This window comes from Protopterus annectens, chromosome 7.part0 (assembly GCF_019279795.1).
Source record: "Protopterus annectens isolate FY-2018-M chromosome 7.part0, PAN1.0, whole genome shotgun sequence".
NCBI lineage: Eukaryota > Metazoa > Chordata > Ceratodontiformes > Protopteridae > Protopterus > Protopterus annectens.
Genome location: NC_056739.1, coordinates 654,180,414 through 654,204,683, shown reverse-complemented (window position 1 = coordinate 654,204,683; position 24,270 = coordinate 654,180,414).

Genomic DNA, 24,270 nt, shown 5'->3' with positions numbered 1-24,270 from the left:
ACACAGACACACATGCACACATGCACACACACACACACACACACACACACACACACACACACACACACACACACACACACACACACACACACACACACACACACACACACACACACACACACAGTTGCCATGTCTGAGATTGGAACTCCTACCTAACTAGTTTATCACACTATGCAGTTATGGGATGGCCACAGGGATTACTGGGCTATAATCGACCTCAGCAGGCTTGTCATTGTAGGGCTATGTGGAGGGCAGTGTGTGTGCATGGGCAATAACCCATTCATCTAGAGGTTGACACACCACATGCAGGCACACACAGGGTCATATTTCACAGGTACGTGTATACAGCTGCTAGATGACTACTTCTTGTACAGTTATGTTGCACAGCTAGCACGTGTACCACTTAGTCTGTAATGCTGACAGATACCGGTGGCTAGTATCTACAGTGAGTGACACCTGAACCTCATGTGGTTGTGGCCCTTTTGCTGTGAGCTGGGTGGGACAGGCCTGGATGGCTCCTTGTCACAGTCACCCTCTTCCACACATATATGTACATCTACCTTTGGCTTATTATAGTGTGTTGTCCTTAGATATATGTCTGTATTCCTATCCACTGTGTGTGCAAAGCATGTGTGGTGCATACTGAGGAGTGTCTGCACAAACATCTGCGACTGCCAGATAAGTCTGGTCCACTGGTGTTTGCAGACATGGCCTTCATGTGTTTGTGTGTGAGCATGACCAGTATGCCCGTCTGTATTGAATGTGTGGATCGAGTCCAGGTAGTTTGTACTGCAGTGCCAACCATTGTGTTGTACACCTACAGGTATCATACTGTTTCTGCAGGGTATCCGTCAATCATTTGGCATTGACTGTTACTACATTTCTACATAGGATGGGGGGGGCACACCTAACTATTTCTACATTTCGACACAGAATTGGGGGGGCACACCTGACTGTTACTGCATTTCTACGTAGGATGGGGGGGTGCACACCTAACACTTGTACACATTTGCTATGACTGTACTGGTATGTCAAGTACTCCATTTCATTCTGTATTCTTACCTATCATACTAACTAGAGGCATACCAGTGTACTACAGATCTTAGCTTTGATTTACCTACATATTAGTTTCTGACTTCCTACACTTAAGAACTAATGTCCCACTGCCTGACCTGCTGTAGTCTGTCTGTGTAGGCATGGATGGGCTAAAAATAAAAGATGTCAAAGTAAATAGGAATATGGTTTGGGTCAGTATTGATGTGAAAAGCTTGTATACAAGCATTAGGCATGAGTATGGATTGGAAGCCCTTAGGTTTTTCCTTGGTAATTCTCCTGCTTCAGAATATGTTATGGAAATGATTTATTTTTGTTTAACACACAATTTTTTTGAATTTAATAATGTTATATATCATCAGTTACAGGGCACGGCAATGGGGGCTTCATTTGCCCCATGTATGCAAATCTTTTTATGGGTTTTTTTGAATCTAACATTATTTATAAACATAGATTTTTTCAGGAACATGTTATTTATTACTTTAGATATGTTGATGATTTAATATTTTTGGTAGACAGTGACAAAGATACAATTGTTGGATTTTTTAATGAAATTAATGTTAACAAATTTCATATTAAATTTGATGGCCTTAATATTGGTCATATTATTCCTTTTTTAGATATAGTACTGATATTTCAGATGGTGAGAATATTATTACACGGCCCAATAAAAAATTTGAAGGGACTTGCCAATATTTACATGCTAATAGTGGCCATCCCTCACATGTTATTGAGGCTCTTCCTTATGGTGAAATGTTACGTATTTCTAAGCTATGTAATAGATCTGATATATTTCATGAAGAAATGCGCCTTTTGGTGCAATCTTTTTCCTCTAGAGGCTATGGTACAAATATCTTGGAAAAGAGCTTTAACAGATTGTGTACAGGGGTTAAACCCAGATATATAAAATCTATCCAACAAAAAGAATGTAACACAATACATCATGATATTTCAGCTTCTAGTAAAGAAAATATTTATTTTGTTACTACTTATGGTAGTTTTACCAAACAGTTCCTTGATATTGTTAACTAATATTGGTTTTATTTCTGTTCACTCAGAAATGTTCAAGAATGGCTTGATATAAATATAAAGTTTTCTTATCGTGAAAGGCAGGAGTATAAAAGATTTTCTTGTAAGATCTAGGGTTAAGATGCCTGTATTACAAATATACATGGAACCTGTTAAAATTGGGACTTCTCCATGTGGGAAGTGTAAGGCCTGTCAGCATATTGTACCCAATTTCAATTTTATTAATAATGTTAAATTTGAGAGTCGGGGTACATTTAATTGCAATTTGAGGGTGTTATTTATGCTCTAAAATGCCCCTGTAATAAATTTTACATCGGGGAAACAAAGAGGCCCTTTAAAAAGATTTTTGGAGCATTTAAGAGACATTAAAATGGCAAAGAAGACAGTCCAGTTGCATCACATTTTTGGAAGCACATAATAAAATGTAAGGAGGCTTAAAAGGAACTATTTTAGAACAAGTTTGTGTTTCTATGTATAGTGATACTGATGTTAAAACTAGATTAGTGCAGAAAGAAACTGTATATATTTTAAAATTTAAAACTATGTTTCCTTTTGGGCTTAATGAAGAGCTCAACTGGAGAACACTAGTTTGCTGAATTGTTGTACTAATTGATTAATTATGTAATTGTCTCATTTGCTATGTATATAAGCTGTTGCTGCATGCAAGTGTTTTATTCTCCTTGAAGGCTTTGGGGTCGAGACGTCAGAGATACAGAATTTGTGCTTTTAATAAATCCTGGTGGAACTTGTTCCTGTTGTTTGTTATTACCCATAGGCATCATTCAGAGGCCATAGCACAGCCTTAGTTTGTGTTTGTTTACACCTGTCCTGCTGGCTGTGACTGTTGTTGGGTATGTTAATCCCTCTGACTGGCATGTGTGAGTCACTTACCTTGTGTGTGTTCCAGTACTGAGGGTGGTGCTGCAGGGCTGCCTATGTCGGATGTCGGATGCACATAGTACACTCCATACATATGGTTGAGCACAGGTAGTGTAATGTTTGGCATCCCTTTACTGTATGTAAGAGTCAGAGAGATGTTATTCTCTGGGTCCCTCTTTTGTCAGTGTATGTGCTATGTATTGCCTCTGTGCCAAGGCCAGGGCATACTGGGCACGCCTCCTTCTGCCAACTGGGGCAGGCCAGGTTGTTCCTCCTCCGAATCACTCTGTACCTGCGCAGGCCTTGGCAATGGTGGGGGGCTGTGTGGCCCTGCCCTGTGCTGTTCCTGCTGCAGCTGTTTCCACAGGATCATATGTGTAGCATAGCACATACAAAGACAATCTGAGTACATGTAGTTTGTGAGTACTGCTAAGCTCCACTGGATGTGTCCAGACACTGGAACTGTGACTTGAGCATCCCAAACACATGATCTACTATAATTCTGGTCTGTGCATGTGCCTCATTATGGAGTTCTTGTTTGGGTGTCTGTGCATTTTTGATGGGTGTCATTAGCCACGGCTCCAGTGCGTATCCAGCATCCCCCACTAGGTGACCATGAGGGATGTCCCCATTGGCAAATCACTGGTACAGTTGTGTCTGACACCAGATGTGGGAATCGTGATAGCTTCCAGGGCAGCCAGCACACACATTCATTATTATGCCCTGGGCATCACACATGACCTCGTTGTTGATGGAGGAGAAGCCCTTATGGTTGATGTACACCCTACCCCGCTCACCGGGTGGTGCTTTGATGTATATGTGTGTGCAGTCTATAGCACCCACTACCTCAGGGTATTCTGCTATTTGGTGGAACAGTTATATATTGCTGACCAATGCCTCATGGGTGTTAGGGAAATATACGTGCTCACCGACATGAAGGTCGACATTTCATGAAGAAATGCGCCTTTTGGTGCAATCTTTTTCCTCTAGAGGCTATGGTACAAATATCTTGGAAAAGAGCTTTAACAGATTGTGTACAGGGGTTAAACCCAGATATATAAAATCTATCCAACAAAAAGAATGTAACACAATACATCATGATATTTCAGCTTCTAGTAAAGAAAATATTTATTTTGTTACTACTTATGGTAGTTTTACCAAACAGTTCCTTGATATTGTTAACCAATATTGGTTTTATTTCTGTTCACTCAGAAATGTTCAAGAATGGCTTGATATAAATATAAAGTTTTCTTATCGTAAAGGCAGGAGTATAAAAGATTTTCTTGTAAGATCTAGGGTTAAGATGCCTGTATTACAAATATACATGGAACCTGTTAAAATTGGGACTTCTCCATGTGGGAAGTGTAAGGCCTGTCAGCATATTGTACCCAATTTCAATTTTATTAATAATGTTAAATTTGAGAGTCGGGTACATTTAATTGCAATTCTGAGGGTGTTATTTATGCTCTAAAATGCCCTGTAATAAATTTTACATCGGAAACAAAGAGGCCCTTTAAAAAAGATTTTTGGAGCATTTAAGAGACATTAAAATGGCAAAGAAGACAGTCCAGTTGCATCACATTTTTTGGAAGCACATAATAAATGTAATGAGGGCTTAAAAGGAACTATTTTAGAACAAGTTTGTGTTTCTATGTATAGTGATACTGATGTTAAAACTAGATTAGTGCAGAAAGAAACTGTATATATTTTAAAATTTAAAACTATGTTTCCTTTTGGGCTTAATGAAGAGCTCAACTGGAGAACACTAGTTTGCTGAATTGTTGTACTAATTGATTAATTATGTAATTGTCTCATTTGCTATGTATATAAGCTGTTGCTGCATGCAAGTGTTTTATTCTCCTTGAAGGCTTTGGGCGAGACGTCAGAGATACAGAATTTGTGCTTTTAATAAATCCTGGTGGAACTTGTTCCTGTTGTTTGTTACTACTTTTTTGGCTCCTGTTGTTCCAGCTTTATGCCTACTGATCCACAGTTCCATCTACCTCGGATTTTCAGAGATAATATGGAGGGAAGTCAAATGTCCCTGGACAATTTTCTGGTAAACTCTTCAGCTGCTTCTAATCATATGGATAGAGGTGAGAGACAAGCTGTACAAAGAGTTTCTAATGATGGTTCGAGTATATGGGAAAAATGGGAAGAAGATAGACGTTCCAGACCTACCAACCCTTTCTCTGGGGTGGGTAGAAAGATTTCCCTAGCAGTCAATGCAGAACACAAGTTACTTTTTGATGAACTGGAAAAGCTTATGTGGAAGGAAACTTCGGTGCATTACAATATCTGTGGGCTACAGAAATATGTGGAGACTGACACTACACCTAGAGGTTTGAGAGTCTTTAAGGATCCCTCTAGTCCTTTTGATTTAAGTGTTGATACAGATATTTCTTTCCACAAAAGGTGGGTGCATGCTGCCCACAAGTGTGTGAGTGAATGGCTCCAGATACTGATAGAACGTGACCAGATCAAACATAAAGAACTGTGTTCTAATATAAAGAAACTCTGTACTGATCTAACCAATGTGGTTCCTGTGTCCGTATTTGACGAATTTCTTCAACAAACAAATGGCAAATTAAAAGAATATGAGGTGACTTTGCTTAATAGGAAGAAAGGGAAACTTGTGAGGGATATTCGTGATTATGAATCTAACAAAGCATTCATGTCTAGGACTGAACGCTTAAAACGTCGTAAACAGGTTAGGTTTTGCTCTGATGACGCCGGAAATCAAGCTTTCAACTCTTCGGCGTCGGAAGGAGGCTATACCTCTCATGAAGAAGATTGGAATGATGGCGACTTTCCTGCACTTCCAGCAGCCGAGCAAAGGGACAGATTTTATCATACTTTTCGGGGAAATTCGTCCTCGTCGTCGATTCCTCCAGCCCAGGGACAGAAACGGACCTGGGAACAGCATTCTAACCAAGGTGGGCAACGCTTTGGACAGAGGGGGTCTAAACGGGGTAGACGGTAATGTTTGTTCTATACAGCAGACTAATGGAGTGTCTAATGTTACAGATTATGTAGTTAATCTTTCTAGCTACAATTTTAGTGATATAGAATTGTCTGTATTAAATAAGGGACTTAAATTTGTCCCTACAGTGGTCACTCGTTTACATGATATCAAAAGTGATGTGTTTGTTTTTTCTAGAAAATTGCATTTAAAATATTTTTTTAGTAAAAATGTTTTTTCTGCTTCAGAAACAGAAAATGAGAGTTTAGATAGCTCTATGGATAGCTTTTATTCATGTGCTTCAGAAAATGATGTCAATAATGCATATTTTATGTTTGATACTTCTAATGTTCCTTCATATAGTACTTTTATGCCTGAAACTCTTAACACTGATGTATGCCAATTTGTTAACTTGGTAAATTATTTTTCTGAGTTAAAATTCAAGCAATTTATGAGTAATAGATCTAATATAGTTTATAATATGTCTATTCAAGAATGGAAAGCATTGTCAGCTTTGAGTAAAACATATGATATTGTCTTTAAACCCTCTGACAAAGGCAACAAACTGGTTGTAATGGGGTTTAATGATTATATGGAAATGTGTATGCAACATCTTGGTGATAGCAATATGTATAAAGTTGTGGAAACTGAAAATTTCTTCTCAGCCATGTGTGACTATAGGGAGCTTATTAATAAGGGATTAAGACTTGGCTATTTCTGCCAGTCAGATGTTAAAAAGTTTCAAACTACAGGCTGTAAAATGGCTTTATTTTACTGCCTGCCTAAGATTCATAAGAACTTACATAAACCCCTGGGAGACCCATAGTCTCTGGGTCAAATTATTTTCTTCATAATTTAGGTGTATTTTGCATCATTTTTGTACCCTTATGTTATCAGGTTGCCTTCCTATATAAGTGATGTCTTTGACTTTTGGCGAAAATAAAAGATGTCAAAGTAAATAGGAATATGGTTTGGGTCAGTATTGATGTGAAAAGCTTGTATACAAGCATTAGGCATGAGTATGGATTGGAAGCCCTTAGGTTTTTCCTTGGTAATTCTCCTGCTTCAGAATATGTTATGGAAATGATTTATTTTTGTTTAACACACAATTTTTTTGAATTTAATAATGTTATATATCATCAGTTACAGGGCACGGCAATGGGGGCTTCATTTGCCCCATGTATGCAAATCTTTTTATGGGTTTTTTTGAATCTAACATTATTTATAAACATAGAGTTTTTCAGGAACATGTTATTTATTACTTTAGATATGTTGATGATTTAATATTTTTGGTAGACAGTGACAAAGATACAATTGTTGGATTTTTTAATGAAATTAATGTTAACAAATTTCATATTAAATTTGATGGCCTTAATATTGGTCATATTATTCCTTTTTTAGATATAGTACTGGATATTTCAGATGGTGAGAATATTATTACACGGCCCAATAAAAAATTTGAAGGGACTTGCCAATATTTACATGCTAATAGTGGCCATCCCTCACATGTTATTGAGGCTCTTCCTTATGGTGAAATGTTACGTATTTCTAAGCTATGTAATAGATCTGATATATTTCATGAAGAAATGCGCCTTTTGGTGCAATCTTTTTCCTCTAGAGGCTATGGTACAAATATCTTGGAAAAGAGCTTTAACAGATTGTGTACAGGGGTTAAACCCAGATATATAAAATCTATCCAACAAAAAGAATGTAACACAATACATCATGATATTTCAGCTTCTAGTAAAGAAAATATTTATTTTGTTACTACTTATGGTAGTTTTACCAAACAGTTCCTTGATATTGTTAACCAATATTGGTTTTATTTCTGTTCACTCAGAAATGTTCAAGAATGGCTTGATATAAATATAAAGTTTTCTTATCGTAAAGGCAGGAGTATAAAAGATTTTCTTGTAAGATCTAGGGTTAAGATGCCTGTATTACAAATATACATGGAACCTGTTAAAATTGGGACTTCTCCATGTGGGAAGTGTAAGGCCTGTCAGCATATTGTACCCAATTTCAATTTTATTAATAATGTTAAATTTGAGAGTCGGGGTACATTTAATTGCAATTCTGAGGGTGTTATTTATGCTCTAAAATGCCCCTGTAATAAATTTTACATCGGGGAAACAAAGAGGCCCTTTAAAAAAAGATTTTTGGAGCATTTAAGAGACATTAAAAATGGCAAAGAAGACAGTCCAGTTGCATCACATTTTTTGGAAGCACATAATAAATGTAATGAGGGCTTAAAAGGAACTATTTTAGAACAAGTTTGTGTTTCTATGTATAGTGATACTGATGTTAAAACTAGATTAGTGCAGAAAGAAACTGTATATATTTTAAAATTTAAAACTATGTTTCCTTTTGGGCTTAATGAAGAGCTCAACTGGAGAACACTAGTTTGCTGAATTGTTGTACTAATTGATTAATTATGTAATTGTCTCATTTGCTATGTATATAAGCTGTTGCTGCATGCAAGTGTTTTATTCTCCTTGAAGGCTTTGGGCCGAGACGTCAGAGATACAGAATTTGTGCTTTTAATAAATCCTGGTGGAACTTGTTCCTGTTGTTTGTTACTACTTTTTTGGCTCCTGTTGTTCCAGCTTTATGCCTACTGATCCACAGTTCCATCTACCTCGGATTTTCAGAGATAATATGGAGGGAAGTCAAATGTCCCTGGACAATTTTCTGGTAAACTCTTCAGCTGCTTCTAATCATATGGATAGAGGTGAGAGACAAGCTGTACAAAGAGTTTCTAATGATGGTTCGAGTATATGGGAAAAATGGGAAGAAGATAGACGTTCCAGACCTACCAACCCTTTCTCTGGGGTGGGTAGAAAGATTTCGCTAGCAGTCAATGCAGAACACAAGTTACTTTTTGATGAACTGGAAAAGCTTATGTGGAAGGAAACTTCGGTGCATTACAATATCTGTGGGCTACAGAAATATGTGGAGACTGACACTACACCTAGAGGTTTGAGAGTCTTTAAGGATCCCTCTAGTCCTTTTGATTTAAGTGTTGATACAGATATTTCTTTCCACAAAAGGTGGGTGCATGCTGCCCACAAGTGTGTGAGTGAATGGCTCCAGATACTGATAGAACGTGACCAGATCAAACATAAAGAACTGTGTTCTAATATAAAGAAACTCTGTACTGATCTAACCAATGTGGTTCCTGTGTCCGTATTTGATGAATTTCTTCAACAAACAAATGGCAAATTAAAAGAATATGAGGTGACTTTGCTTAATAGGAAGAAAGGGAAACTTGTGAGGGATATTCGTGATTATGAATCTAACAAAGCATTCATGTCTAGGACTGAACGCTTAAAACGTCGTAAACAGGTTAGGTTTTGCTCTGATGACGCCGGAAATCAAGCTTTCAACTCTTCGGCGTCGGAAGGAGGCTATACCTCTCATGAAGAAGATTGGAATGATGGCGACTTTCCTGCACTTCCAGCAGCCGAGCAAAGGGACAGATTTTATCATACTTTTCGGGAAATTCGTCCTCGTCGTCGATTCCTCCAGCCCAGGGACAGAAACGGACCTGGGAACAGCATTCTAACCAAGGTGGGCAACGCTTTGGACAGAGGGGGTCTAAACAGGGTAGACGGTAATGTTTGTTCTATACAGCAGACTAATGGAGTGTCTAATGTTACAGATTATGTAGTTAATCTTTCTAGCTACAATTTTAGTGATATAGAATTGTCTGTATTAAATAAGGGACTTAAATTTGTCCCTACAGTGGTCACTCGTTTACATGATATCAAAAGTGATGTGTTTGTTTTTTCTAGAAAATTGCATTTAAAATATTTTTTTAGTAAAAATGTTTTTTCTGCTTCAGAAACAGAAAATGAGAGTTTAGATAGCTCTATGGATAGCTTTTATTCATGTGCTTCAGAAAATGATGTCAATAATGCATATTTTATGTTTGATACTTCTAATGTTCCTTCATATAGTACTTTTATGCCTGAAACTCTTAACACTGATGTATGCCAATTTGTTAACTTGGTAAATTATTTTTCTGAGTTAAAATTCAAGCAATTTATGAGTAATAGATCTAATATAGTTTATAATATGTCTATTCAAGAATGGAAAGCATTGTCAGCTTTGAGTAAAACATATGATATTGTCTTTAAACCCTCTGACAAAGGCAACAAACTGGTTGTAATGGGGTTTAATGATTATATGGAAATGTGTATGCAACATCTTGGTGATAGCAATATGTATAAAGTTGTGGAAACTGAAAATTTCTTCTCAGCCATGTGTGACTATAGGAGCTTATTAATAAGGGATTAAGACTTGGCTATTTCTGCCAGTCAGATGTTAAAAAAAAGTTTCAAACTACAGGCTGTAAAATGGCTTTATTTTACTGCCTGCCTAAGATTCATAAGAACTTACATAAACCCTGGGAGACCCATAGTCTCTGGGTCAAATTATTTTCTTCATAATTTAGGTGTATTTTTGCATCATTTTTTGTACCCTTATGTTATCAGGTTGCCTTCCTATATAAGTGATGTCTTTGACTTTTTGGCGAAAATAAAAGATGTCAAAGTAAATAGGAATATGGTTTGGGTCAGTATTGATGTGAAAAGCTTGTATACAAGCATTAGGCATGAGTATGGATTGGAAGCCCTTAGGTTTTTCCTTGGTAATTCTCCTGCTTCAGAATATGTTATGGAAATGATTTATTTTTGTTTAACACACAATTTTTTTGAATTTAATAATGTTATATATCATCAGTTACAGGGCACGGCAATGGGGGCTTCATTTGCCCCCATGTATGCAAATCTTTTTATGGGTTTTTTTGAATCTAACATTATTTATAAACATAGATTTTTTCAGGAACATGTTATTTATTACTTTAGATATGTTGATGATTTAATATTTTTGGTAGACAGTGACAAAGATACAATTGTTGGATTTTTTAATGAAATTAATGTTAACAAATTTCATATTAAATTTGATGGCCTTAATATTGGTCATATTATTCCTTTTTTAGATATAGTACTGGATATTTCAGATGGTGAGAATATTATTACACGGCCCAATAAAAAATTTGAAGGGACTTGCCAATATTTACATGCTAATAGTGGCCATCCCTCACATGTTATTGAGGCTCTTCCTTATGGTGAAATGTTACGTATTTCTAAGCTATGTAATAGATCTGATATATTTCATGAAGAAATGCGCCTTTTGGTGCAATCTTTTTCCTCTAGAGGCTATGGTACAAATATCTTGGAAAAGAGCTTTAACAGATTGTGTACAGGGGTTAAACCCAGATATATAAAATCTATCCAACAAAAAGAATGTAACACAATACATCATGATATTTCAGCTTCTAGTAAAGAAAATATTTATTTTGTTACTACTTATGGTAGTTTTACCAAACAGTTCCTTGATATTGTTAACCAATATTGGTTTTATTTCTGTTCACTCAGAAATGTTCAAGAATGGCTTGATATAAATATAAAGTTTTCTTATCGTAAAGGCAGGAGTATAAAAGATTTTCTTGTAAGATCTAGGGTTAAGATGCCTGTATTACAAATATACATGGAACCTGTTAAAATTGGGACTTCTCCATGTGGGAAGTGTAAGGCCTGTCAGCATATTGTACCCAATTTCAATTTTATTAATAATGTTAAATTTGAGAGTCGGGGTACATTTAATTGCAATTCTGAGGGTGTTATTTATGCTCTAAAATGCCCCTGTAATAAATTTTACATCGGGGAAACAAAGAGGCCCTTTAAAAAGATTTTGGAGCATTTAAGAGACATTAAAATGGCAAAGAAGACAGTCCAGTTGCATCACATTTTTTGGAAGCACATAATAAATGTAAGGAGGGCTTAAAAGGAACTATTTTAGAACAAGTTTGTGTTTCTATGTATAGTGATACTGATGTTAAAACTAGATTAGTGCAGAAAGAAACTGTATATATTTTAAAATTTAAAACTATGTTTCCTTTTGGGCTTAATGAAGAGCTCAACTGGAGAACACTAGTTTGCTGAATTGTTGTACTAATTGATTAATTATGTAATTGTCTCATTTGCTATGTATATAAGCTGTTGCTGCATGCAAGTGTTTTATTCTCCTTGAAGGCTTTGGGCCGAGACGTCAGAGATACAGAATTTGTGCTTTTAATAAATCCTGGTGGAACTTGTTCCTGTTGTTTGTTATTACCCATAGGCATCATTCAGAGGCCATAGCACAGCCTTAGTTTGTGTTTGTTTACACCTGTCCTGCTGGCTGTGACTGTTGTTGGGTATGTTAATCCCTCTGACTGGCATGTGTGAGTCACTTACCTTGTGTGTGTTCCAGTACTGAGGGTGGTGCTGCAGGGCTGCCTATGTCGGATGCACATAGTACACTCCATACATATGGTTGAGCACAGGTAGTGTAATGTTTGGCATCCCTTTTACTGTATGTAAGAGTCAGAGAGAGATGTTATTCTCTGGGTCCCTCTTTTGTCAGTGTATGTGCTATGCATTGCCTCTGTGCCAAGGCCAGGGCATACTGGGCACGCCTCCTTCTGCCAACTGGGGCAGGCCAGGTTGTTCCTCCTCCGAATCACTCTGTACCTGCGCAGGCCTTGGCAATGGTGGGGGGCTGTGTGGCCCTGCCCTGTGCTGTTCCTGCTGCAGCTGTTTCCACAGGATCATATGTGTAGCATAGCACATACAAAGACAATCTGAGTACATGTAGTTTGTGAGTACTGCTAAGCTCCACCGGATGTGTCCAGACACTGGAACTGTGACTTGAGCATCCCAAACACATGATCTACTATAATTCTGGTCTGTGCATGTGCCTCATTATGGAGTTCTTGTTTGGGTGTCTGTGCATTTTTGATGGGTGTCATTAGCCACGGCTCCAGTGCGTATCCAGCATCCCCCACTAGGTGACCATGAGGGATGTCCCCATTGGCAAATCACTGGTACAGTTGTGTCTGACACCAGATGTGGGAATCGTGATAGCTTCCAGGGCAGCCAGCACACACATTCATTATTATGCCCTGGGCATCACACATGACCTCGTTGTTGATGGAGGAGAAGCCCTTATGGTTGATGTACACCCTACCCCGCTCACCGGGTGGTGCTTTGATGTATATGTGTGTGCAGTCTATAGCACCCACTACCTCAGGGTATTCTGCTATTTGGTGGAACAGTTATATATTGCTGACCAATGCCTCATGGGTGTTAGGGAAATATACGTGCTCACCGACATGAAGGTCGACATTTCATGAAGAAATGCGCCTTTTGGTGCAATCTTTTTCCTCTAGAGGCTATGGTACAAATATCTTGGAAAAGAGCTTTAACAGATTGTGTACAGGGGTTAAACCCAGATATATAAAATCTATCCAACAAAAGAATGTAACACAATACATCATGATATTTCAGCTTCTAGTAAAGAAAATATTTATTTTGTTACTACTTATGGTAGTTTTACCAAACAGTTCCTTGATATTGTTAACCAATATTGGTTTTATTTCTGTTCACTCAGAAATGTTCAAGAATGGCTTGATATAAATATAAAGTTTTCTTATCGTAAAGGCAGGAGTATAAAAGATTTTCTTGTAAGATCTAGGGTTAAGATGCCTGTATTACAAATATACATGGAACCTGTTAAAATTGGGACTTCTCCATGTGGGAAGTGTAAGGCCTGTCAGCATATTGTACCCAATTTCAATTTTATTAATAATGTTAAATTTGAGAGTCGGGGTACATTTAATTGCAATTCTGAGGGTGTTATTTATGCTCTAAAATGCCCCTGTAATAAATTTTACATCGGGGAAACAAAGAGGCCCTTTAAAAAGATTTTTGGAGCATTTAAGAGACATTAAAATGGCAAAGAAGACAGTCCAGTTGCATCACATTTTTTGGAAGCACATAATAAATGTAATGAGGGCTTAAAAGGAACTATTTTAGAACAAGTTTGTGTTTCTATGTATAGTGATACTGATGTTAAAACTAGATTAGTGCAGAAAGAAACTGTATATATTTTAAAATTTAAAACTATGTTTCCTTTTGGGCTTAATGAAGAGCTCAACTGGAGAACACTAGTTTGCTGAATTGTTGTACTAATTGATTAATTATGTAATTGTCTCATTTGCTATGTATATAAGCTGTTGCTGCATGCAAGTGTTTTATTCTCCTTGAAGGCTTTGGGCCGAGACGTCAGAGATACAGAATTTGTGCTTTTAATAAATCCTGGTGGAACTTGTTCCTGTTGTTTGTTACTACTTTTTTGGCTCCTGTTGTTCCAGCTTTATGCCTACTGATCCACAGTTCCATCTACCTCGGATTTTCAGAGATAATATGGAGGGAAGTCAAATGTCCCTGGACAATTTTCTGGTAAACTCTTCAGCTGCTTCTAATCATATGGATAGAGGTGAGAGACAAGCTGTACAAAGAGTTTCTAATGATGGTTCGAGTATATGGGAAAAATGGGAAGAAGATAGACGTTCCAGACCTACCAACCCTTTCTCTGGGGTGGGTAGAAAGATTTCCCTAGCAGTCAATGCAGAACACAAGTTACTTTTGATGAACTGGAAAAGCTTATGTGGAAGGAAACTTGTGCATTACAATATCTGTGGGCTACAGAAATATGTGGAGACTGACACTACACCTAGAGGTTTGAGAGTCTTTAAGGATCCCTCTAGTCCTTTTGATTTAAGTGTTGATACAGATATTTCTTTCCACAAAAGGTGGGTGCATGCTGCCCACAAGTGTGTGAGTGAATGGCTCCAGATACTGATAGAACGTGACCAGATCAAACATAAAGAACTGTGTTCTAATATAAAGAAACTCTGTACTGATCTAACCAATGTGGTTCCTGTGTCCGTAGTTGACGAATTTCTTCAACAAACAAATGGCAAATTAAAAGAATATGAGGTGACTTTGCTTAATAGGAAGAAAGGGAAACTTGTGAGGGATATTCGTGATTATGAATCTAACAAAGCATTCATGTCTAGGACTGAACGCTTAAAACGTCGTAAACAGGTTAGGTTTTGCTCTGATGACGCCGGAAATCAAGCTTTCAACTCTTCGGCGTCGGAAGGAGGCTATACCTCTCATGAAGAAGATTGGAATGATGGCGACTTTCCTGCACTTCCAGCAGCCGAGCAAAGGGACAGATTTTATCATACTTTTCGGGAAATCCGTCCTCGTCGTCGATTCCTCCAGCCCAGGGACAGAAACGGACCTGGGAACAGCATTCTAACCAAGGTGGGCAACGCTTTGGACAGAGGGGGTCTAAACGGGGTAGACGGTAATGTTTGTTCTATACAGCAGACTAATGGAGTGTCTAATGTTACAGATTATGTAGTTAATCTTTCTAGCTACAATTTTAGTGATATAGAATTGTCTGTATTAAATAAGGGACTTAAATTTGTCCCTACAGTGGTCACTCGTTTACATGATATCAAAAGTGATGTGTTTGTTTTTTCTAGAAAATTGCATTTAAAATATTTTTTTAGTAAAAATGTTTTTTCTGCTTCAGAAACAGAAAATGAGAGTTTAGATAGCTCTATGGATAGCTTTTATTCATGTGCTTCAGAAAATGATGTCAATAATGCATATTTTATGTTTGATACTTCTAATGTTCCTTCATATAGTACTTTTATGCCTGAAACTCTTAACACTGATGTATGCCAATTTGTTAACTTGGTAAATTATTTTTCTGAGTTAAAATTCAAGCAATTTATGAGTAATAGATCTAATATAGTTTATAATATGTCTATTCAAGAATGGAAAGCATTGTCAGCTTTGAGTAAAACATATGATATTGTCTTTAAACCCTCTGACAAAGGCAACAAACTGGTTGTAATGGGGTTTAATGATTATATGGAAATGTGTATGCAACATCTTGGTGATAGCAATATGTATAAAGTTGTGGAAACTGAAAATTTCTTCTCAGCCATGTGTGACTATAGGGAGCTTATTAATAAGGGATTAAGACTTGGCTATTTCTGCCAGTCAGATGTTAAAAAAAAGTTTCAAACTACAGGCTGTAAAATGGCTTTATTTTACTGCCTGCCTAAGATTCATAAGAACTTACATAAACCCCCTGGGAGACCCATAGTCTCTGGGTCAAATTATTTTCTTCATAATTTAGGTGTATTTTTGCATCATTTTTTGTACCCTTATGTTATCAGGTTGCCTTCCTATATAAGTGATGTCTTTGACTTTTTGGCGAAAATAAAAGATGTCAAAGTAAATAGGAATATGGTTTGGGTCAGTATTGATGTGAAAAGCTTGTATACAAGCATTAGGCATGAGTATGGATTGGAAGCCCTTAGGTTTTTCCTTGGTAATTCTCCTGCTTCAGAATATGTTATGGAAATGATTTATTTTTGTTTAACACACAATTTTTTTGAATTTAATAATGTTATATATCATCAGTTACAGGGCACGGCAATGGGGGCTTCATTTGCCCCCATGTATGCAAATCTTTTTATGGGTTTTTTTGAATCTAACATTATTTATAAACATAGATTTTTTCAGGAACATGTTATTTATTACTTTAGATATGTTGATGATTTAATATTTTTGGTAGACAGTGACAAAGATACAATTGTTGGATTTTTTAATGAAATTAATGTTAACAAATTTCATATTAAATTTGATGGCCTTAATATTGGTCATATTATTCCTTTTTTAGATATAGTACTGGATATTTCAGATGGTGAGAATATTATTACACGGCCCAATAAAAAATTTGAAGGGACTTGCCAATATTTACATGCTAATAGTGGCCATCCCTCACATGTTATTGAGGCTCTTCCTTATGGTGAAATGTTACGTATTTCTAAGCTATGTAATAGATCTGATATATTTCATGAAGAAATGCGCCTTTTGGTGCAATCTTTTTCCTCTAGAGGCTATGGTACAAATATCTTGGAAAAGAGCTTTAACAGATTGTGTACAGGGTTAAACCCAGATATATAAAATCTATCCAACAAAAGAATGTAACACAATACATCATGATATTTCAGCTTCTAGTAAAGAAAATATTTATTTTGTTACTACTTATGGTAGTTTTACCAAACAGTTCCTTGATATTGTTAACCAATATTGGTTTTATTTCTGTTCACTCAGAAATGTTCAAGAATGGCTTGATATAAATATAAAGTTTTCTTATCGTAAAGGCAGGAGTATAAAAGATTTTCTTGTAAGATCTAGGGTTAAGATGCCTGTATTACAAATATACATGGAACCTGTTAAAATTGGGACTTCTCCATGTGGGAAGTGTAAGGCCTGTCAGCATATTGTACCCAATTTCAATTTTATTAATAATGTTAAATTTGAGAGTCGGGGTACATTTAATTGCAATTCTGAGGGTGTTATTTATGCTCTAAAATGCCCCTGTAATAAATTTTACATCGGGGAAACAAAGAGGCCCTTTAAAAAAAGATTTTGGAGCATTTAAGAGACATTAAAATGGCAAAGAAGACAGTCCAGTTGCATCACATTTTTTGGAAGCACATAATAAATGTAAGGAGGGCTTAAAAGGAACTATTTTAGAACAAGTTTGTGTTTCTATGTATAGTGATACTGATGTTAAAACTAGATTAGTGCAGAAAGAAACTGTATATATTTTAAAATTTAAAACTATGTTTCCTTTTGGGCTTAATGAAGAGCTCAACTGGAGAACACTAGTTTGCTGAATTGTTGTACTAATTGATTAATTATGTAATTGTCTCATTTGCTATGTATATAAGCTGTTGCTGCATGCAAGTGTTTTATTCTCCTTGAAGGCTTTGGGCCGAGACGTCAGAGATACAGAATTTGTGCTTTTAATAAATCCTGGTGGAACTTGTTCCTGTTGTTTGTTATTACCCATAGGCATCATTCAGAGGCCATAGCACAGCCTTAGTTTGTGTTTGTTTACACCTGTCCTGCTGGCTGTGACTGTTGTTGGGTATGTTAATCCCTCTGACTGGCATGTGTGAGTCACTTACCTTGTGTGTGTTCCAGTACTGAGGGTGGTGCTGCAGGGCTGCCTATGTCGGATGCACATAGTACACTCCATACATATGGTTGAGCACAGGTAGTGTAATGTTTGGCATCCCTTTTACTGTATGTAAGAGTCAGAGAGAGATGTTATTCTCTGGGTCCCTCTTTTGTCAGTGTATGTGCTATGCATTGCCTCTGTGCCAAGGCCAGGGCATACTGGGCACGCCTCCTTCTGCCTACTGGGGCAGGCAAGGTTGTTCCTCCTCCGAATCACTCTGTACCTGCGCAGGCCTTGGCAATGGTGGGGGGCTGTGTGGCCCTGCCCTGTGCTGTTCCTGCTGCAGCTGTTTCCACAGGATCATATGTGTAGCATAGCACATACAAAGACAATCTGAGTACATGTAGTTTGTGAGTACTGCTAAGCTCCACCGGATGTGTCCAGACACTGGAACTGTGACTTGAGCATCCCAAACACATGATCTACTATAATTCTGGTCTGTGCATGTGCCTCATTATGGAGTTCTTGTTTGGGTGTCTGTGCATTTTTGATGGGTGTCATTAGCCACGGCTCCAGTGCGTATCCAGCATCCCCCACTAGGTGACCATGAGGGATGTCCCCATTGGCAAATCTCTGGTACAGTTGTGTCTGACACCAGATGTGGGAATCGTGATAGCTTCCAGGGCAGCCAGCACACACATTCATTATTATGCCCTGGGCATCACACATGACCTCGTTGTTGATGGAGGAGAAGCCCTTATGGTTGATGTACACCCTACCCCGCTCACCGGGTGGTGCTTTGATGTATATGTGTGTGCAGTCTATAGCACCCACTACCTCAGGGTATTCTGCTATTTGGTGGAACAGTTATATATTGCTGACCAATGCCTCACGGGTGTTAGGGAAATATACGTGCTCACCGACATGTGCTGACATGGCATCTAGGAACTGGTAGAGTACCCTGGATGCTGATGCCTGTGAGATCCCCACCATATCCCCAGTTGGCCTTTGGAAGGTACCTGTAGCTAGTATTCTTAGGCCTACACGTACCTTGGTATCCACTGGGATGGGTTCCCCTCTGTTAGTTCTGTGTGTGTGTGGCATGGCCAACATAGCTCAACAATTTGCTGTAGGAGGTCCCTGTCCACCCTATAGTGCTCCACTATCTCCAGCTCATGTAGCCTCTGGTAGGTTACCCTGGGTTTGTACACTCTTCACCATCTCCTCACTGTGGGTTGGTCGACAGCATTCACATCCTCACCACCCTCAGCCTCTTCCACAAGTTGTTGTATAATAGCTATTGCAGCGCCTATCATTTTGCTGTTGTGAGTGTTAAAAGTTCCCTGCTTATTTACACTGGTGGTGTAGAGTGTGGGAAAAACCAGAGGGGAAGGTGTTTGCATAGTTTATAGTAGTGTTCTGGGCTAGGCTTGTCTGCTGCCTGTTTAATTTTCTAATTCTGATACATTTCACCTCCCAGCTATGCTAGTTCTCCTAGATTACCTTCCTACTGCTGTTTTCCCTTCCCATTGCCTTTCTGTTTAAGCCTGGGGGTGCACCATGCAAACAGAGTGCTCAAATGTGCACCTTTAATACCTGATGCATGGCGTGCACACCCGGTTATGCAATGTAAAGAGTGCTAGGCAGAGTCAGACACATCCCTTGCTTAGCTGTACTTAGCTAGGAGCAAACCCGAGCCACAGGGCTCCAATCTGCTTATAGTATGCCCGACACACATCCCCATGATGTCAGCTAACCCCTAGGCTTGCACCAAGCTATTCCTACTCTTACACTGTTGGCACCTAATTAGCATGCTGGGGAAAACTGGGATTCACTATCATTCCCCTCATTTGCATAGGATTTCCTGCTAATACATAGTTACATGTCTGAGCCTCCCCCCTTAGCAACCACTACGCACTTGCCCTGTTGTCTTCTCCCTGCCATTGACTTGCATGGCAGAATAGTGGTTTTAGTTAGAATGCTTATTTTAGGTTTATTTTATTTCCCCCCCGATCCCGTTTGTGTGCTGCTGCCCTACGCTTAAACAGCCGAGATCGGCTAAAAAAAAAATAAAAGTTGAATATTTTACTTTTTATGTTGTTTGCAATGCCAATGGCCTTATACTTGTCCATTGGCATGCTTCCTGAGTGACATGCAGCCTTTATTTGGAGCTGTCATGGCTCTGTTTTGGATTTTGCAGAAATGTACTCGGTTACTAACCGAGTACATTTCTGCAGATTGCACTAGTCTGCACGGCCGGTTGTAAGCTTCCTGGATCGCAAATTCACCTCATTTGCATGGATTTCTCCTGAAAATGGGGTGATTTGCATACAGGAGCTTGGTCCGTGCAGGACTAGTGCAGGAGTGCTCGTGCATGCCCCTGCAGGCTGTACCTGGATCGCACAGCAGACATATTGCCTCTTGGAGCTCCTGTACTAATCCTGCATGCCGTGCAAGGCATAGAGAATCCGGGGGCTTCTCTTTCCATTGTATACCTATAATGCTTACATTTCCAATTAGCACTAATGTTATATCAAATTTTAACTGTCTTCTTTCTTAGAATTCCTATTCCTGAACAAGTATCTTGACCTCACTTCCAAACTACCATTTCCACATACAATTTCTGTTTGCAGCCTGTCTTCTTTTGTTAACACTCTTATGTATTTTAGTATTATATCCATATCCACTATTTCCCACCACTCTATTAATAGATGATCTTCTAGCTAACAGAAAAAGCCACACAGCATCAAGGACTCGTTCTCCAAAATGTATTCTTAGCGTTTTTATCACAGAGAATGACAAGACTTCATCAGTTCTACATATACAAACTCTTGTTACATTGATAACATTTCAGTTCACATTTTTTTGCATCATGTCCTGTTTCACTAACTGCATAACATTTTCTTTTAACACAATTCACAAACAAATGATCGGTCTTTTCACAGAAAAAACAAGTTTTCGGTTGACCTCCCCCCAATATTTTACAAACCCTTTTTGCACTTTGACATTTATAATACTAGGAATATGCACAGTTTTATCATTTTCCATTTTCAGTATAACATTGCAATCCCATCCCAAGTCCATAAACCCCTGTTATCATTAACCTTAGAAATGTCCATTACTTTTTTAGTCTCATTTTCAACTTCAGTCATAAATTGTATATATTTTTTTTCTTAGTTTCTCTATGAAAAGCTTTAAATACATTTAAATTCCAAGGAGCACAGTCTTTTTTTTTTCATATCCACCCCAAACTTTTTTATTGCATGTCCATTTTCAAAACTAATGTCACAAAAAGTCTCTTTACTTCTATGAATAAAGGGTCTTACCTCAGTAGGATTGTTCCTAATGGAGAAAATATATTGTGTCATACCTCATATTTTTCCAGTTCCTTGTCTTCTGTACGTAAAATCCTTGCAGTATAATTCCACCTATGTGTCACTTCAGACTCCTTTACTTCTTCTTTTCTTCCCTTCTGTCTTACTATATCCACATAGGATTTTTTTTTCACAGCATGTTAACAGTTCTGAATCCTCTTTTTGTATTTTATTCATTATATTCCCCAAGAAATGTCCTTTCCACTTTCAGGATCACTGGTTACCAATAAGGCCTGCAAAATATTATCCTGCAGCCCTCCATTCCAACTACAGCATCCCCCTCGAACAGTTCCTGCTGGAGCCTGTACCCTGAATCCCTTGAAGGACCAATTTGACTTCACTTCTCTTCTGCTCCCTTGTTTAACTGCCTAGAATTCAGCATTTCTCACCATAAGAAGGCTCGACTGCCTTCTGCATAACTTTCTCAGACTCCATCTCCTTTAGAGTCTGAAGTGAAGTTTATCCCACGGATTCACGAATCCTCCGTGTAAGACTTAATAGGTCTTACTCGGAGGCTGCAGTTGAACGGTATGACATCAGAGTGCCATGAATATTCATGAGGGCACTCTGACTCAACTGTAAGTCTTACATGGACCGGGTAGGAAAGCAGGGGGCATGTCCGACTGCCGAGCAGTCTAAATGGCCATGCCCCTGCAAGGTTTGTAAAAGGAAAATGAAAGTACACAAGAGCGAGTCCGCTCAAATGTCCTTGCACCAAACACCACACTCCCTGACATTGTAAACCCCCATCACAGTTATGAAAAGTAAAAAATTAAATTTATTTTTTTTAAATACCCGAAATAGCTGCCCGTATTTGCGTGTGTGTGTGTGGGTGTGTCCATTGCTTAGCTGTAGTTAGCAATTCCGACATGGAAGAGCATAAGAAAGAATTTTTATGCAAAGCACACCAAATAGCAATAGCGTAATGGTAGAGCGTTCGCACAAAGAAGAAGCATTCACAGTTTGAGCCCCACCACTCCCCTTCTTATTTATGTTTTAAATCAGTACATGGAATAATACCTGACACATATGATTAAAATATCAGTAAAAAGCAGTGAAATGGCCAATGTATCAGTGAACAAAATATTACATTTTTAAAGGATCCTGATACATGATTGCTTGCAGTGAAGCAGTGATTTACCCAGCGGAATAGAGTTGCCCATAGTTTAATAGCACTTTACCCAGTGCAAAAGACTTGCCCATAGTCTAATAGCGCTTTACTCAGCGCAATACAGTTGCCCAAAGTTTAAGAGCGCTATACCCAGTGCAATAGAGGTGCCCATAGCAAAATAGCACTTTAACCAGTGCAATGTGTTTGCGCGGACGTGTGCGCCGCGCCAACCAGCGCACAGTAGGGCAACATGGAGCAACGTAGAGCAAAGTTGCTTAAATGCAGTCACACCCCCTAGCCTGTCTGGACAGTATGAAAATAAAATGAATGACAAGATTCGAACCCAGCGCATCATAATCAAAGCACAGAACCACTAAGCCATGACAACTTAGGAGAAACAGCCACTGTTAACATACATATACTTAGTAATGTTAGATTAACCATTACTAAGCAGGTCTGCAGTCAGCAGAGAATTTTCAAAAATGGCCAATCACAAAAAAGTGCAGGAAATGCGGCATATTTAAGCCCCATAGGCGGGAATACTCGCCATAACTGATTGTAGCTCACATCTGCAGTTAGAATGGCTGGTGTAGGAGAGGGTACATGCTTCTGAGTGCAACATTGGGGCATCGAGGAGTTGAAATACATGGTTTGGCTCCTTGTCCACTGTCATGAGCCAAAACTCCTGCAGGGCCAGTTCCAAGGGAAGGAGTACAAGGCAGAGGCTTGGAACCGGTTAGCTCATGACCTCACCAGTGTCACAGGCATTCCTCGGAATGGTGAGCAGGTCCGTCACCACCATGCAGACCTGAAGAGATGGAAGCAAGACCACCTGAACCAATGGATACAGGAGGCCCGTGGGATGCAGGATGCCCCACAACTGAGTAGGTAGCCATGGAATGCAGTATGTAGGAATTGATAATTGATTCTGTATAATGGATAGGTATGTCTCAATATCCCTTAATTTACTTTACAGCTGCAGGTGACCGTGCTGTGAATCAGCAAGCCTATGCAGATAGGCTGCTAAGGCTGCACCACCAGGCAGGTTAGTGATTATTCTGCATGTATTGTTATATAAAATAGGGGAGAGAGCATGAAATAAAGTGTTGTAGTCCAATAATGCAGCCATAAAATGGCCTGAATAAGTCCTCTGCATGTACTGTCAGAAAAAAAGTCAGAGAGCCAGAAAAAGAGTGTAGTAACCGATTAAGAAAGGTAACATATGTCCGGAATAATATCTCTGCAGGTACTGTCATATAAAATAAGTGAGTGAGCCTGAAAAAGAGTGTTCTAACCTATTAATAAAGGTATAATATGTCTTGAATATGTCTTCCATATGCACCATTATAACAAATAAAGGAGTGAGCCTGTGGAAAAGTGTGTAATGTCATTAATAAAGGTCTAAAACCTGGAGTGTGTCTGTGTCACTTAGTTTGAAATGTTGTTGTACCCTTGCATTATACAAATAGTACTGTTTTAAAAAGTGCTGGCAACCAGAGTTGTGCAGTCCCGTATAAAGTGGGTGATGGAAGTGCTAGTTGCTGTGAAGCATATATACAGTCCTCAACAGTCAGTTACTGGCTGGCATGCATAAGTAAATCTGGCACACGAGTAGCATGTTAATTTGTTCCCCAGAAATGTGTGTGTCAAGAAATGCAGGGATCTGTACAAATAGAAGTGAAAATGTCATGTGAAAACATCCAGATATGTAGATAAAGAAATATAAATGCAATCAAGGAATATGTAGCAGTAATATCTGCATCTTGGACAGTTAGTATGTCAGATATAGGTCAGGCATATATTGAACTAGCCAAACCCATTACACAACCTACTGCATGGTGGCAAGTGTAATAATACATGTAGGGGATATACACCTGCAGTCACTAGGAATGTAGTGTAGAGTAAAAGTAATT